Source organism: Lolium rigidum, chromosome 3, assembly GCF_022539505.1.
Source record: "Lolium rigidum isolate FL_2022 chromosome 3, APGP_CSIRO_Lrig_0.1, whole genome shotgun sequence".
Lineage (NCBI taxonomy): Eukaryota > Viridiplantae > Streptophyta > Magnoliopsida > Poales > Poaceae > Lolium > Lolium rigidum.
The window spans coordinates 402,794,415-402,811,376 of NC_061510.1; positions in this window are offsets into that span (position 1 = coordinate 402,794,415).

A 16,962-nucleotide genomic window follows, 5' to 3' on the forward strand; every position below is an offset into this window, starting at 1 on the left:
GACAGCTTTGAGACGACATAATTGATAGAAAGGTATACTTGTTTGTGGCCAGTAGGGTTGTTGGCCCTAAGTTCTTCCTCTTGTTGTCATCAGTTGTAGAGCTTGTTTCCTTGTATGAAAAGTGTTAATAGTTTGTGTGGTTATTTCGCGCCCAGCCCTATGTCTACACGGACATTGCGTTTTACAACGGAAAGATCTTCAATCTCTCCCGTTGGGAAGAGCTCTTCTTCCATCAATTGTTCACCGTCCACGGAGACATGAACCACCATCTGATTCCTACCGTCTATCATGATATGGAGGCTCAGCCAGCTATGATTACCAGCCGCTACCTGGTTGTATCGGCCGACAAGCAAAAGCTACTCATGGTGCGGTGGAGAAGGAGGCCTGATCAGCGGGCAATCGAGGCGGAATTTGGCAAGGCCCGGTGGTTGGAGGTGAAAGACCTAGGAGACCAAGTCCTCTTACTCGCAGGGAATTGTTCCATGGCATTTGAGGCGAGCCAGAAAGAGCATTGGGGCCGGAGGTTACGAGGAGGAACCGTGTGTTTGTTATAGGCACCGAGTGGACAGTTTCATTCGAGAAACCCGTCTACAAGAAAAGTGATTGTCGGGGGAAGACCCCGGGTAGGGCAAAGGACTAAGAACAACCGGCTTCAGGGCCTGTCGGCCCGCGGCAAAGGCCGGCTGAGGAGCAGCCGGCTGGAGCCGTGGCCGACTGCCTTGGGAGCCGGCTGGTTCAAAGTCCACGCTGGCCTGGCCGCAGCCGACTGCGCTGTGGCTGGGCCGGCTTCAACTTGCCATATCCGGCTTGGTTTGTTTCTCCCTGACATGGTCCGGGTTGGTAAGGCTTGCAGGAGAAGGAACTGGAAAGGTAGTCCGGCTCCTAAAGTCCACGATGATCTCACTCTCCGTAAAGGGCGGGACACTGTAGAGCAACAGTGCCTCGGTCGGACAGGGCGGCATGGCGCCGTACGGCTACAGGTCATGATGGCGACAGGGACTCCTCCTCATCTTACCGCTGACTCCGGCAGGCGGATGGGACAGGCCATGAGGCCTCAACGGCTCTTGACGTCAACGCCTCGGGAAGGAGCAGAAGCCGAAGCCGGCCAGCCGGCCAGTAGGTCTTAGGGACTCTTATGTAAAGTGCCAGCGTCTATATAAGCTGCACTACCCCTCTCGTGCGGGGGACGATCGATCACTTCTTACTCATTCTAGTCTTAGTGCTGCCCTGTGAGAGAGACCTTCGTCTAACTTAGCCTCCCAGGAGCATCCGGATACAGCTCTAGGAGCACCATTGTACTGTGATACATCATATACACTCATAGCAGGAGTAGAGGTGTTACCTCCACAGGAGAGCCTCGAACCTGGGTACGTCGCCGTGTCGCTCGTGCCCATACCCGCATCCGGATACCGCCGTGAGACCAACAAGGAACCACCTTCTTTAGCCACCCTATGGCATATGCCGTGACGATACCACGACATTTGGCGCCCACCGTGGGGCCTTCAGCGTCCGCGGCCGGTGTCTTCATCCGGACGGGCCTCACCATCACCACCGGCGAGCGGGTCGCTTCAGGCTTGATCTGGAGATTCGGCTCCCTCGACTGCGTCAGCGACAACGCTGGCTGCTTCGCCGACAGGCCCTTCCCTGCCGGCGGCAGCGTCATCTCCTTCGGCGGCCACGACGTCTACGTCGCCACCGTCGCACCGCCGCGCTACCCGCGGCAGGTGCTGCGCTGCGCAAGCCCTCCTCCAGGAGCCGGCACCAGCAGCGCCATCGCCAGCCCATGCGTCGTGCAAGTCATGACCACCGGCGACGAGCAGCCCACCAAGTCCACGCGCGTCCGCGGCCCCAACCTGGAGCGCAACGTCGACGGCCACGCGTCCGGCTCGGGCCCCAAGCAGCCCGCGCCACCATCCCGGCTGGACGAAGTCCGGGCGAAGCTGAGCCCTCCGCTCACGGCGACCCCACCACCATCGAGGCGGATTTGGAGGCGCATCGCCAGCTCCTCCTCGGGCATGCCGAAGAGCTTGCCACCGCGAAGCGCCAGCTGGAAATCAGCCGGCGCGAGTACAACCGCGCTCACGGCTTCACGCCAGGCGGCGACAACCCCAGCCGAGCTGGCCAGATTCGCCGGCGAGGAGGCGGCCTAGCCGCCGAAATCGACCGCGACGGCGCGGAAGCGCCGGCTCCGTCCACGGAGCTGCCCGTGTACAACACCCCCGACAAGAACATGCTCGCAGCCGAAGCCGTTGCCGAAGAGCTGAGCCTCCTCGAAGGAGAAGAGCTGCACCGCCAAACAAGGCGGGTAGCTGAACTGTGCCACGCCGCGACCGCACAGGCAAAGGACCCCAGGTACGCCATTGCCCCCAGAGCCCCTCACGCTCGTGGTGCCGCAGGCAACAGCAGGGACGCCCCCAGGGACACGGCCGAGTCCTCCTCGCCTGCACCAAGCCGGCGCCGAGACTCCCGCGCCACCCCCGCAGGCTCTAGCCGGACAAGCCGGCTGGACAGCGGCAACAGCGGCCGCAGCCGGCCTCCACCAAGCCGGAACCAGGAGCAAGACTCCGAGCAGCCGACGCCAACACCGGCCGGCTCCAGAAGCAAGCGGCGCTCGCCAGCCGGCACGTTCCCGGCTGGGCCCGCGCATCGAGCCGGCTGACGCCCGAGATCGCCTCGACCGGCTGGTCGAATCCCGCATTGCGGAAGAAGAAGGGCCAGCCGGCCCCAAGTGCTTCGGGCCCCGCATCGCCAACGAGCCCATGATCGACGGCTTCCAGCTCCCGCGCGACACCCCCAAGTACGACGGCACCGCCAAGCCGGAGGACTGGCTGCTGGACTACTCCACCGCAGTCGGCATCGCCAGAGGCAACAAGCGCTGGGCGGTACGCTACTCCCCCCTGATGCTGGTCGGCTCCGCCCGCACCTGGCTCAACAACCTCCCAGCCGGCAACATCAACGGTTGGCTGGATTTCGAAGAGGCCTTCATCAGCAACTTCACCGGCACCTACCGCCGGCCGGGTCGCCCCCAGCAACTAGAGATGTGCAAGCAGGGCCCGGACGAGACGGATCGCGCGTACCTGACGCGCTGGTGCGAGATGCGCAACTCTTGCGAGGGCGTGCACGAGATCCAGGCCATCAGCTTCTTCATGGGAGGCTGTCGGCCCAACACCATGCTGTGGCACAAGCTGCACCGCAGTGAGCCCAAGACCATGGCGGCCCTGATGGCCATCGCGGACAAGTACGCGCTGGCTGAAGAAGCCGGAAAAGCGCCGGCTGAAGCATCGCTGGCTCCGTCCAGGCGGGACAACCACAAGCCGGCCGAGAACAAGCCGGCCGAGGGCGCCTCTCATGGCAGCCGGCAGGACAACTACCGCGGCAAGCGGCACAACGACCAGCCGGACCGCCGGTACGGTTCTTCCCACGTGGCAGCCGTGTCGGACCATGCGGCGGCTGGCGGCAGCCGGCGCCAGAAGCAAGACCGGCCCTGGAAGCCGAAGTTCACCTTTGAGCAGATGCTCGACTCGCCGTGCAAGTACCACAGCGGCAAGAACCCGTCCAACCACACCACCCGTGACTGCCACTTCATGAAGCGGCTGACAAGCGGCGAACCGCTCCCACCTCCACCCCCGCCTCCTCCAGCCGGCGGGCCGGGTGGACAAGCCGGCGCAGAGAACGCCAACCTCGAGCACCACGAGGCTAACCAAGTGCACCATGGCCGCTACTTGGCCGAGGATGCTACCTACATCATCTTCACCTCTGAGCCTGAGGACAGGACGAGCCACCAGAGCCGTTCCCTCGAGGTCAACGCGGTCATACCGCCGGTCCCCCAGTACCTAAACTGGTCAGAGCAGGCCATCACATTTGATCGCCGCGACACACCGGCTGTCCTGCCAAAGCCGGGCAGCTACGCCATGGTCCTCGACCCCACCATCGGCACAACCCGGCGCAGCGTGCGTTTCTCGCGTGTCCTCATCGATGGGGGCAACAGCATCAACATCCTCTACCGCGACACCGCCCGCAAGCTGGGCATCCAGGAGGCCGAGTTGCGCCCCACCCCCACCATCTTCCATGGCATCGTTCCAGGCCACTGCTGCCAGCCGATCGGCCGGATCACGCTGGAGGTGATGTTCGGGAAGCCGGATCACTTCCGCACCGAGAAGATTGAGTTCGAGGAGGTGGACCTCGTCAGTCCCTACCACGCGCTCCTGGGCAGGCCCGCCCTGACCAAGTTCATGGCGGTGCCCCATTATGGGTACCTGAAGATGAAGCTGCCTGGCCCAAAAGGGGTCATCACCGTAGCCGGCGACTACCGCCGCTCCATGGACTGCGCCACGCAGAGCTCCAAGATGGCCCAGACGCTGGTCATCGCCACCGAGAAGCAGCTCATCCACGACGCCGTCGCCCTGGCTAAGGCCGCGCAGTCGGACATGCCGGCTGTAGGCAACCCGGCTGGGACGACTCACTTCCCACCGGCCAACAACACCAAGAAGATCCTGCTCGATCCGGCGCAGCCGGACAAGTACGTCACCATCGGTGCCGGCTTGAGCATCAAATAGGAAAGCGAGCTCACCAGCTTCCTCCGTGAGAATCGGGACATCTTCGCATGGTCTCCAAGGGACATGCCGGGTGTGCCGAGGGAGTTGGCTGAGCACCACCTCCACGTCAGGCCTGAAGCCAAGCCGGTGAAGCAGCCCCTCAGGCGCTTCGCCGAAGAAAGAAGGAAGGCCATCGGTGAAGAAATCGAGCAGCCGACTTCATCATGGAAGTACTGCACCCGGACTGGTTGGCGAACCCGGTCCTGGTCCTGAAGAAGAACAGCTCCTGGCGCATGTGTATCGACTACACCAGTCTCAACAAGGCGTGCCCGAAGGACCCTTCCCCCTGCCGCGCATAGATCAAGTCATAGATTCTACTGCCGGCTGTGAACTGTTGTCTTTTTTAGACACCTATTCAGGCTACCACCAGATTCCTTTGAATCCGGCTGATCAAATAAAGACTTCGTTCATTACCCCGTATGGGGCTTACTGCTACACGACTATGCCATTCGGCTTGAAAAATGCAGGCGCCACCTACCAAAGGTGCATGCAAAAATGTTTGCAGGATCAAATCGGCAGAAATGTTCACGCATATGTGGATGATGTCGTTGTAAAAACCAAGGAGATGCCTACCCTCCTTGATGACCTGAGAGAAACGTTCACCAATCTACGTAGATTCCGGATGAAGCTCAACCCGGCCAAGTGCACGTTCGGCGTGCCAGCCGGCCAACTCCTGGGCTACCTCGTCTCTCAGCGAGGAATCGAAGCCAACCCGGAGAAGATCAGTGCCATTGAGAAGATGGAGCTGCCGCAGTGCCTCAAGGACGTCTAGAAGTTCACCGGTTGCCTGGTCTCCTTGAGCCGCTTCGTCAGCCGACTGGGGGAGAAGGCACTGCCCCTGTACCAGTTGCTGAAGAAATCGGACAAATTCGTCTGGTCACCACAGGCGGATGAAGCCTTCCGTGACTTGAAGCGCGTGCTCTCAACCGCGCCCATCCTCGCATCGCCGGCTTCAATGGAGCCGATGTTGTTGTACATCGCTGCCACCAATCGAGTGGTTAGCGTCGTCCTGGTGGTGGAGCGCAAGGAAGCCGGCAAGGAAGCCGGCAAAGAACAGTCGGTCCAGCGCCCAGTCTACTACCTCAGCGAGGTGCTGTCCCAGTCGAAGCAAAACTACCCCCACTACCAGGAGGTCACCTACGACGTGTACATGGCAGCCAAGAAGCTCAAGCACTACTTCCAGGAGCACCCCATCAAGGTGGTAGCCATAGCACCCTTGGCGGAAATCATTGGCAGCAAAGACGCCAATGGCCGGGTTGCCAAGTGGGCCCTGGAGCTAGCTGCCCACACCATCCTCTACGAGCCGCGCACAGCCATCAAGTCGCAGATCCTCGCGGACTTCTTCGTCGACTGGGCCGAGATGCAATACCTGTCGCCTGTGCCTGATTCCACACACTAGAAGCTGCACTTCGACGGCTCGAAGATGCGAAACGGCTTGGGAGCCGGCATCGTCGTCACCTCTCCCAAGGGAGACCGGTTGGACTACGTCCTGCAGATCCACTTCGCCGCATCCAACAATGTGGCGGAGTACGAGGCGCTCATCCACGAGCTGAAGCTAGCCAAGGAGATAGGCGTACGTCGCATTCTTTGCTTCGGCGACTCCGACTTGGTCATACAGCAAGCATCCGGCGATTGGGACGCGAAGGACGCCAACATGGCCTCATACCGCTTCCACGTCCAGCAGCTGTCCGGCTTCTTCGATGGCTGCGAATTCCATCATGTGCCGCGAGCAAACAACGAGGCGGCTGACGCGCTGTCCAAGATAGGCTCAACCCGGCAAGCAATTCCGCCGGGGGTTGCCTTGGCGCATCTGCGGAAGCCGTCCATCATACCGTCACCGGACTCGGATTCCATATTCGTGCCGGCTGACCCGGGGGCTTCTCAGCCGAACCCGGGGGCTTCATCGCCCAAGTCGGGGGCTTCTCAGCCGAACCCGCCGGCTCCACAGCCGAACCCGGGGGCTTCTCAGTCCAACCCGGGGGCTTCTCAGCCAAACTCGGGGGCTTCTCAGCCGAACCCGCCGGCTTCACAGCCGAACCCGGCGACCATGCAGTCGAACCCGGAAGCTCCGAAGATGGAGGCCCTGATAGTCAGCGTGTTTGAAATAAAATGTGTACCATCATGGGCACAAGAATTCCTCTCCTACCTCACCGATGGTGTGCTGCCCAATGACAGGGTTCAAGCCAGGCAGATTGAGAGAAGGGCCAAGGCCTATACCATCATCAGCCACGAGCTTTACAAATGCAGCGTAAGTGGGGTGCTCCAGCGGTGCGTCGAGCCGGCTGAAGGGATTGAACTCCTACGGGAAATCCATCAGGGAGAGTGCGGCCACCACGCCTCCTCCAGAGCCATAGTGGCCAAAGCCTTCCGGCACGGTTTCTACTGGCCGACTGCGCTCAGGGACGCAGAAGAACTGGTGAAGAAGTGCAACGGCTGCCAGCGCTTCGCCAAGAAAAGGCACTCGCCGGCTTCCGCCTTGAAAACCATCCCCATCACCTGGCCGTTTGCCGTATGGGGCTTGGATATGGTGGGCCCGTTCAGAACTTCCCGAGGCGGCATGACGCACCTCTTGGTGATGATTGACAAGTTCACCAAGTGGATCGAAGCCAAACCGATAAAGAAGCTGGACGGCTCCACAGCCGTCACATTCCTCAAAGAAATAATCGTGAGATACGGCTACCCCCACAGCATCATCACCGACAAACGGCAGCAACTTCGCCGAAGGCATCTTCAAGCGTTACTGCGGAGAAATGGGGATACAAATGGACCTAGCATCCGTGGCGCATCCGGAGTCCAATGGACAAGTGGACAAGGCCAACGGCTTGATCCTAGCCGGCATCCGGCCCCGGCTGGTGGAGCCGCTCGAGCGAGCAGCCGACTGCTGGATTGAAGAGCTGCCCATCGTACTATGGAGCCTGCGCACGACGCCAAACCGCTCAGTCGGCTACACACCATTCTTCCTCGTATACGGGGCCGAAGCCGTCCTGCCGACTGACATCGAGCACGACGCGCCAAGGATCAAGCTTTACACAGAAGCTGAAGCCAAAGAAGCTCGTGAAGATGGAGTCGATCTGGTCGAAGAGGCCCGACTGCTGGCCGAGTCCAGATCTACCATTTACCAGCAAAGCCTCCGACGCTATCACAGCCGGAAGGTCCAGCCCTTAGCATTCCGAGAAGGAGACCTAGTGCTCCGGCTGATCCAACGGACAGCCGGACAGCATAAACTGTCATCCCCATGGGAGGGTCCCTTCATAGTGAGCAAGGCGGTAGGCAATGATTCCTACTATCTCATAGATGCCCAAGAGGCTAAGAAAAACAAGGCGAACAAAACTGAAGAGGAGACTAAACGTCCCTGGAATGTCAACTTGCTTCGCCCATTTTATACTTGAGAGCAGGAATGTATGTATCCCTTGTACTCCTTTTGTAAGATATGTAAAAGCAAGCGCCAAGAGCGCTGTTTTCGACAAATTTTTCGCGTACTCTATTGTTTTCGCCGATTGGCTAACACCCTCTCACGCGGCCGGCTCAGTACCGTGATCCGGTTTCCCGACAGCCGGCTTCCGATCCAGCTACAAACCGCAACCCGGCTGTCCGGCTGTCCGGCTGGCGGGAGTAAGTGCTAAGGGAGCCGGCACGCGAAAGACGGCTAAGGTAAAGAGTGAAGGCGAATTGACTCTTGTACAACTCTTCATAAAAGTGCCGGATTGCCGAACTCGGCTCGTTCGACTGAAATACTATCGGCCTCACCCAGCGGCACGCTCTTGATCCGGCGACGGACCGCAAGTCGGATGTACGGTCGGCAAGGGCAAAGCCAAAGAGTGGGGTGGATGGGAAAAAGCGAACAAGCCGGAAGAAAGCGAGCCGGCACACAAATGATTAACAAACACATTAAAGTGTGCCTTAATAAAAGGATAATAGTATTCTTACATATGCACCCGGCATTCCGGGGATTTAACAAATTGTCTGGCAAAAGCAAGTCTACACGCAGGTAAATTTAAGCGCCGGCTGGATCAGGACCAGCCGGAGGAGCGGTTGCAGAGCCGGCCGCCGGGTCCGCCTCAGGCGTGTCCTCCGCCTCATCGTCTTCCGCCTCCTCCTCCTCGTCATCACACGGTGGGTTCGGATCCTCGACGAAGAGGCCCTTGTCGACAAAGTCGGCAATGGCGTAGGCACGGGCAAGCCGGGCGGTCTTTATCTCCGCCGGGAGATTGTCCTCCACATCGGCTCGCCGATACTCCAGTTGGTCGAGGCTGACCTCGTCATACCAAGAGAGCACAAAGGAGAGAGCCATGTCGGCTCCGGCACGCGCGGCAGACTCCTTCCAGTCGAGGAAGCGATCGGGCGCCTTGTCGAGTCAGGTGATGAGGTTGCTGAGTTCCTTTGGCAGCGTCTCCGTTGGCAATAACAGCCGCATCAGCTCTTCCGCCGCCTTCCGGAGCTCCTAGCCGAGCTTCGTAATCGGCTCGATGCGGGCGGCCATAGACGCCAGATAATAGTCCATGGAGAAGCAGTCGGAGCTTCCCTCGCCGGTGGCCCGCCTCCGGGCATCTCGCGCCTCGCCGACTGCCGCTAGTGCCGCCGCCTGCGCCTCAGGGAAGGCCGCTGCAAAGAAAAACATGTCAAATTTTTGAAGATCTGGCTGATCACAGCCGGCAAATACTTACCAACTGCAATCAGCCGCAAGCCGGGGAAAGGATAGAAAAACACAAAATTTCGAAGTCTAAAGAAAAGACTGGCGGCAGCCGGCAAGAACCGACTGCCCCCAGCCCGAAGATGGAGATAATCGAAGTCTTAGTAAAAGAAGACTGGCGGTAGCCGGCAAGAACCGACTGCCCCCAGCCCGAAGATGGAGATAATCGAAGTCTCTGTAAAAGAAGACTGGCGGCAGCCGGCAAGAACCGACTGCCCCCAGCCTGAAGATGGAGATATCGAAAAAAAATAATGGTTTCGGCCGCCGCCTGCCAACCTAAGTCGGCAGCCGACAGCCGAAGCCGGCAAAGGGAAAGGAAGAAAAAGTAAGACTCACCCGCCAAGCCGCGGTCGAGCGCGCTAATCTCCTCCACCCACCGCTTGGCGGTGGCCGACAGCTCGTTGAACTTAGAGGTCACCTCTTGGCGGAGTGCCAGACGCTGCTGATCCACCTCCTCGAGGCGCCTGCTGAGGTCCTCCACCTCCTTCCGCCCAGCCTCCTTCGCGGCTACAAGCTCAGTGAGATGGTTGGCTTCAAGCCGGCGCAGCCGCGCCAGCTCCCCTGCAGTATCCTGCGCCTTAGTGGCGGCGTCCCGTACCGCCTGCTCACTCTCAGCACACTTAGCGCGGGCGGCCCGAAGATTCTCCTCCAGCTGCGGGACCCGGGCGGCAACAGCTGCAAGTCAGCAAAAGAAGCTGTCAGCCGGATGAAACCGGAGAAAGAAAAAGTCAAAAGTCAAAAGGAAAAAAGTCCTACCCTTGGTGGCCTCCAGCTCGCGAGCCAAGCCGGCTCGCTCGATCTTGGCCTTGTGATAGCTGGCCACGAGCCGGTTGTACAAGACGGTCCGTCTCTCCGAGACCACCTGAGAAAAACACGAAGTTAGACGTCTAGGCGAAACCTGAACCGACTCCAAGCAGCCGGCCCATGCCTCGGAGGGCTACCAGGATAACAGCAAAATTGCGAAAAATAACAGAAAGATAAAACACATACCTTGTCGGCCTCCTCCAGCCGCGCCAGGTGGGCGTCGGTCTCGGCGGCTTTGATCTTAAGGTGGGCGCGGAAGCCGGAGAAGAACATGTTCTTCTGCGCCACGCCTGGACGTCCATCCCGGCTGGACACCTCGCAGGCATCCGCCTGGTGCCAAGCCTTCTCCATAGTGCCGGCCGAACCGAGGCTGGTGTCGGAGGCGGACACCACGTTCACCAACCGGGCGCCCTTGGCCACATGAAGACCTTGAGGCGGCTCCGATGGGCCCTCCGTCCTCACCAACGCCCGAGCATCGGCGTCGCTCGAGCGCCGGCTCATCCCTGGCCGGCTCCTTCCTGGTCGGCTCCTCCCTCGTCGGCCCCGAAGATGGAGGCGGCGCGGTTGGAGCAGTCAGCCCGGCCGGGACCGCAGACCCTGGCGCCTGCAGCGCCTCGTCCGAGCTCGCGTCTAGCACGACGACGTCGGGCGCGGCTTCGCCGGCTCCGGCCGCACGCGGCACGGCCCCACCATCGCCGGCCCCGTCGGCTGCACCCTTGCCGGCTTCGGCCGCGGGCTCCAGAAGTCGAGCGCGACGAGGGAAAAGATCATCGAGAGTCGGCGGGCCAGAGCGGCGAGCCGGCCCACCCTGAGCGCTGGCGCCGGGCGCCGTAGGAGAAGGTGCAGCTGAAGAAGACGCCCCCGCGGAAGGAGGCGTAGCCGCAGGCGGCATGATGATGGGTGGCGTGCGCCCACGCGATAAGGGCTGCGGCGTCGGCTCCCTCCTCTGCCGATGAACAGGCGGCACCACGCGGGGAGTCGGCCCAGAGCCACCGCCCTTGGAGAATTTTATGGCAGCCCTAGTCGGCCAAACAAGAAAAGGTAAGAAAAAAGAGAAGGAAAGAAAATTGTTATATGGTTGGAATTGGAAAATACTACATGTAGTAATTCTAAAATGTCTTGGATAATTTGATACTTGGCAATTGTTGTGCTCATGTTTAAGCTCTTGCATCATATACTTTGCACCCATTAATGAAGAAACACCTAGAGCTTGCTAATTTGGTTTGCATATTTGGTCTCTCTAAAGTCTAGATAATTTCTAGTAATTGAGTTTTGAACAACAAGGAAGATGGTGTAGAGTCTTATAATGTTTACAATATGTCTTTTATGTGAGTTTTGCTGCACCGGTTCATCCTTGTGTTTGTTTCAAATAACCTTGCTAGCCTAAACCTTGTATCGAGAGGGAATACTTCTCATGCATCCAAATCCTTGAGCCAACCACTATGCCATTTGTGTCCACCATACCTACCTACTACATGGTATTTCTCCGCCATTCCAAAGTAAATTGCTTGAGTGCTACCTTTAAAATTTCCATCATTCGCCTTTGCAATATATAGCTAACTATTGTGGTATTGAATATATATGTACTTATGCAATTTATCTCTTATTAAGTTGCTTGTTGTGCGATAACCATGTTTCTGGGGACGCCATCAACTACCCTTTGTTGAATATCATGTGAGTTGCTATGCATGTCCGTCTTGTCTGAAGTAAGAGAGATCTACCACCTTAATGGTTGGAGCATACATATTGTTAGAGAAGAACATTGGGCCGCTAACTAAAGCCATGATTCATGGTGGAAGTTTCAGTTTTGGACATATATCCTCAATCTCATATGAGAACAATAATTGTTGCCACATGCTTATGCATTAAAGAGGAGTCCATTATCTGTTGTCCATGTTGTCCCGGTATGGATGTCTAAGTTGAGAATAATCAAAAGCGAGAAATCCAAAATGCGAGCTTTCTCCTTAGACCTTTGTACAGAGCGGCATGGAGGTACCCCATTGTGACACTTGGTTAAAACATGTGTATTGCGATGATCCGGTAGTCCAAGCTAATTAGGACAAGGTGCGGGCACTATTAGTATACTATGCATGAGGCTTGCAACTTGTAAGATATAATTTACATAACTCATATGCTTTATTACTACCGTTGACAAAATTGTTTCATGTTTTCCAAATAAAAGCTCTAGCACAAATATAGCAATCGATGCTTTCCTCTTTGAAGGACCATTCTTTTTTACTTTTATGTTGAGTCAGTTCACCTATCTCTCTCCACCTCAAGAAGCAAACACTTGTGTGAACTGTGCATTGATTCCTACATACTTGCATATTGCACTTGTTATATTACTCTATGTTGACAATCATCCATGAGATACACATGTTATAAGTTGAAAGCAACCGCTGAAACTTAATCTTCCTTTGTGTTGCTTCAATACCTTTACTTTGATTTATTGCTTTATGAGTTAACTCTTATGCAAGACTTATTGATGCTAGTCTTGAAGTACTATTCATGAAAAGTCTTTGCTTTATGATTCACTTGTTTACTCATGTCATTACCATTGTTTTGATCGCTGCATTCATTACATATGTTTACAAATAGTATGATCAAGGTTATGATGGCATGTCACTTCAGAAATTATCTTTGTTATCGTTTTACCCGCTCGGGACGAGCGAGAACTAAGCTTGGGGATGCTGATACGTCTCCGACGTATCGATAATTTCTTATGTTCCATGCCACATTATTGATGATATCTACATGTTTTATGCACACTTTATGTCATATTCGTGCATTTTCCGGAACTAACCTATTAACAAGATGCCGAAGAGCCGATTCTGTTGTTTTCGCTGTTTTTGGTTTCAGAAATCCTAGTAACGAAATATTCTCGGAATTGGACGAAATCAACGCCCAGGGTCCTATTTTGCCACGAAGCTTCCAGAAGACCGAAGGGGAGTTGAAGTGGGGCCACGAGGCGCCGCCACACTAGGGCGGCGCGGCCTAGGTCTTGGCCGCGCCAGCCTGGCGTGTGGGGCCCTCGTGTGGCCCCCGCGTTGCCCTTCCGCCTACTTAAAGCCTCCGTCGCGAAACCCCCAGTACCGAGAGCCACGATACGAAAAACCTTACTGAGACGCCGTCGCCGCCAATCCCATCTCGGGGGATTCCGGAGATCTCCTTCGGCACCTCGCCGGAGAGGGGATTCATCTCCCGGAGGACTCTTCACCGCCATGGTCGCCTCCGGAGTGATGAGTGAGTAGTTCACCCCTGGACTATGGGTCCATAGCAGTAGCTAGATGGTTGTCTTCTCCTCATTGTGCTTCATTGTTGGATCTTGTGAGCTGCCTAACATGATCAAGATCATCTATCTGTAATGCTATATGTTGTATTTGTCGGGATCCGATGGATAGAGAATACTATGTTATGTTAATTATCAAGTTATCACCTATGTGTTGTTTAAGATCTTGCATGCTCTCCGTTATTAGTAGAGGCTCTGGCCAAGTTTTCGCTATTAACTCCAAGAGGGAGTATTTATGCTCGATAGTGGGTTCATGTCTCCGTGAATCTGGGGAGTGACGAAACCCCTAAGGTTATGGATGTGCTGTTGCCACTAGGGATAAAACATTGATGCTATGTCCGAGGATGTAGTTATTTATTACATTACGCACCATACTTAATGCAATTATCTGTTGTTTTGCAACTTAATACTGGAAGGGGTTCGGACGATAACCTGAAGGTGGACTTTTTAGGCATAGATGCATGCTGGATAGCGGTCTATGTACTTTGTCGTAATGCCCAATTAAATCTCACTATATTTATCATGACATGTATGTGCATTGTTATGTCCTCTCTATTTGTCAATTGCCCGACTGTAATTTGTTCACCCAACATGCTTTTATCTTATGGGAGAGACACCTCTAGTGAACTGTGGACCCCGGTCCATTCTTTTATACTCGAAATACAAATCTGCTGCAATACTTGTTCTTTACTTGTTCTTGCAAACAATCATCTTCCACACAATACGGTTAACCCTTTGTTACAGCAAGCCGGTGAGATTGACAACCTCACCGTTTCGTTGGGGCAAAGTACTTTGGTTGTGTTCTGCGGGTTCCACGTTGGCGCCGGAATCTCCGGTGTTGCGCCGCACTACATCCCGCCGCCATCAACCTTCAACGTGCTTCTTGACTCCTACTGGTTCGATTAAACCTTGGTTTCTTACTGAGGGAAACTTGCCGCTGTGCGCATCACACCTTCCTCTTGGGGTTCCCAACGGACGTGTCAACTACACGCATCACCCGGCTGTGGGGCACCATCCCCCAGTCCCAGTTCCCGTCCTCAGGCATCTTCGCCGCCGAGATGAAGTTCACCCGCCGAGCGACCTGAGCCTTGGTGATCTCCGACGTGGATGTCCGGGTCGGATCGAACCGGCCGGACATGTGCCCAATCTTATGAACACGTGCCTGCAGAGGCAGCACCCGACGGGCGGCGTAGGTGCAGAGGAGATCCTCGGCGCACAGTCGGCCCTCCGTGACACAACCCAGCAGGAAGTCCCAGAGAAGATTTACCTCGGCATTCGGATCCGCCGACTTGGCGTTATGGCCCCAGTTGACCCGGTCGACTGGCGGTGACGGGTCGTACTCCGGCAGGTTGAGCCGGTTGAACACCGGGTTCTCGCTCCGCACGTAGAAGAAGGACATCTGCCACTTCTTCACCGAGTCCACCGTCGGGATCTTCGGGAAGGGCGTGCCCGTGCGGGAGTAGATGGAGGCGGCGCCGCAGGCCCGCAGTTGACTATCGGTGGTCTGCGCCTTCAGGAAGAACAGCTGGCTCCAGAAGTCGATGTCCGGCCACAAGCTGGCGTAGCCCTCCATGAAGGCCACGTAGCAGCTCAGCAGGATGCAGGCGTTGGCCGGCAGATGATGCGGCTGCAGGCCGAAGAAGTTGAGGAAGCGACAGAAGAAGGGCGAAGCCGGCAGGCCCAGCCCCCGGTCGAAGTGCGCCCCGAAGACCACACGCTCGCCGGGTTGCGGGGTCGGCTCGATCTCGTCACCGGGCGCCCGCGTGATCACCCCCGGCGGGATCCGGCGAAGGCGCACGAGGCGCTCGATGTCGTCCTCCTTCATATATGAGCCCTCCCAAGATCCGCTCGGAGGGGCCATCGCCGTGGACGAAGAAGAAGAGGACCACGAAAGGGCGAAAGGAGAAGAGGAACCGCGAGACGGCGGCGACGGCGGTGGATACGCGAGGCCCCGTGGCGACGGTTCGGCGCACGGACGACTGCGGGTCGGCGGAGGAGCGTGGCCGCGCTTCCTCGCCGAGGTTCGCCAGGAGGTCGCCGGAGGAACCGCGGTGGCGTGAGAAGGCTTGCTCGAGCAAGAGAGAGGAGACTTGGGCGCGGGGACGAAGTGGGCGAAGTGGCCGCTTCGGTACCGCCCCAGAGCATTTATAGCCGCCTGCCGCGCACGATGCGCCGCCACGTGGCAATCATGGGCCACGATCAAGGATTAACTGCCCCATGATTACCCCCACTACCGCTGCGGTTACTGGAAACGGCCACACCACGTCGCCCACGACCACAAAGGATCCGGCAGGGACGGCGATGTGACCAGACGAAACGGCCACTGCGGTGAAGTCAGAAGCCATCAAGTCGGGCGCAGGGCCCGAGGCGGCGGAGACTCCGGCGCGCCCTAGCCGCAGCCGGACATCTTCCTCCAACCCAGCCTAAAAACTTTTCAAGTAACGCGGAACAGCCTCCAGCACTTGGAATATCAAAACCCGCATAACGAAGCAGCGTCCGGCTCGAGAGCAGCCGGACGGAGCAAGCCGGAAGAGGGCGCAGCCGGCTGAACGAAAATTCTCAGCCGGCCCCTTGGGTGCTTCTCAAAGAACAATTCACGAGATCAGAGACTAAGGGTCAGGGATACCCGCCCAGGTCCTTCTTTACGCAGGACCTTGCCAGCTTCGGGGGCTAATGTCGGAAGGAAGACCCTGGGTAGGGCAAAGGACTAAGAACAACCGGCTTCAGGGCCTGTCGGCCCGCGGCAAAGGCCGGCTGAGGAGCAGCCGGCTGGAGCCGTGGCCGACTGCCTTGGGAGCCGGCTGGTTCAAAGTCCACGCTGGCCTGGCCGTAGCCGACTGCGCTGTGGTTGGGCCGGCTTCAACTTGCTATATCCGGCTTGGTTTGTTTCTCCCTGACATGGTCCGGGTTGGTAAGGCTTGCAGGAGAAGGAACTGGAAAGGTAGTCCGGCTCCTAAAGTCCATGATGATCTCACTCTCCGTAAAGGGCGGGGCACTGTAGAGCAACAGTGCCTCGGTCGGACAGGGCGGCATGGCGTCGTACGGCTACAGGTCATGATGGTGACAGGGAATCCTCCTCGCCATACCGCTGACTCCGGCAGGCGGATGGGACAGGCCATGAGGCCTCAACGGCTCCTGACGTCAACGCCTCGGGAAGGAGCGGAAGCCGAAGCCGGCCAACCAGTAGGTCTTAGGGACTCTTATGTAAAGTGCCAGCATCTATATAAGCTGCACTACCTCTCTCGTGCGGGGGATGATCGATCACTTCTTACTCATTCTAGTCTTAGCGCTGCTCAGTGAGAGAGACCTTCGTCTACCTTAGCCTCCCAGGAGCAGCCGGATACAGCTCTAGAAGCACCATTGTACTGTGATACATCATATACACTCATAGCACGAGTAGAGGTGTTACCTCCACAGGAGGGCATCGAACCTGGGTACGTCGCCGTGTCGCTCGTGCCCATACCCGCATCCGGATACCGCCGTGAGACCAACTAGGAACCACCTTCTTTAGCCACCCTATGGCATATGCCGTGACGATACCACGACAGTGATATTCCCAGATACTGCTCTACTAGATGGACCTC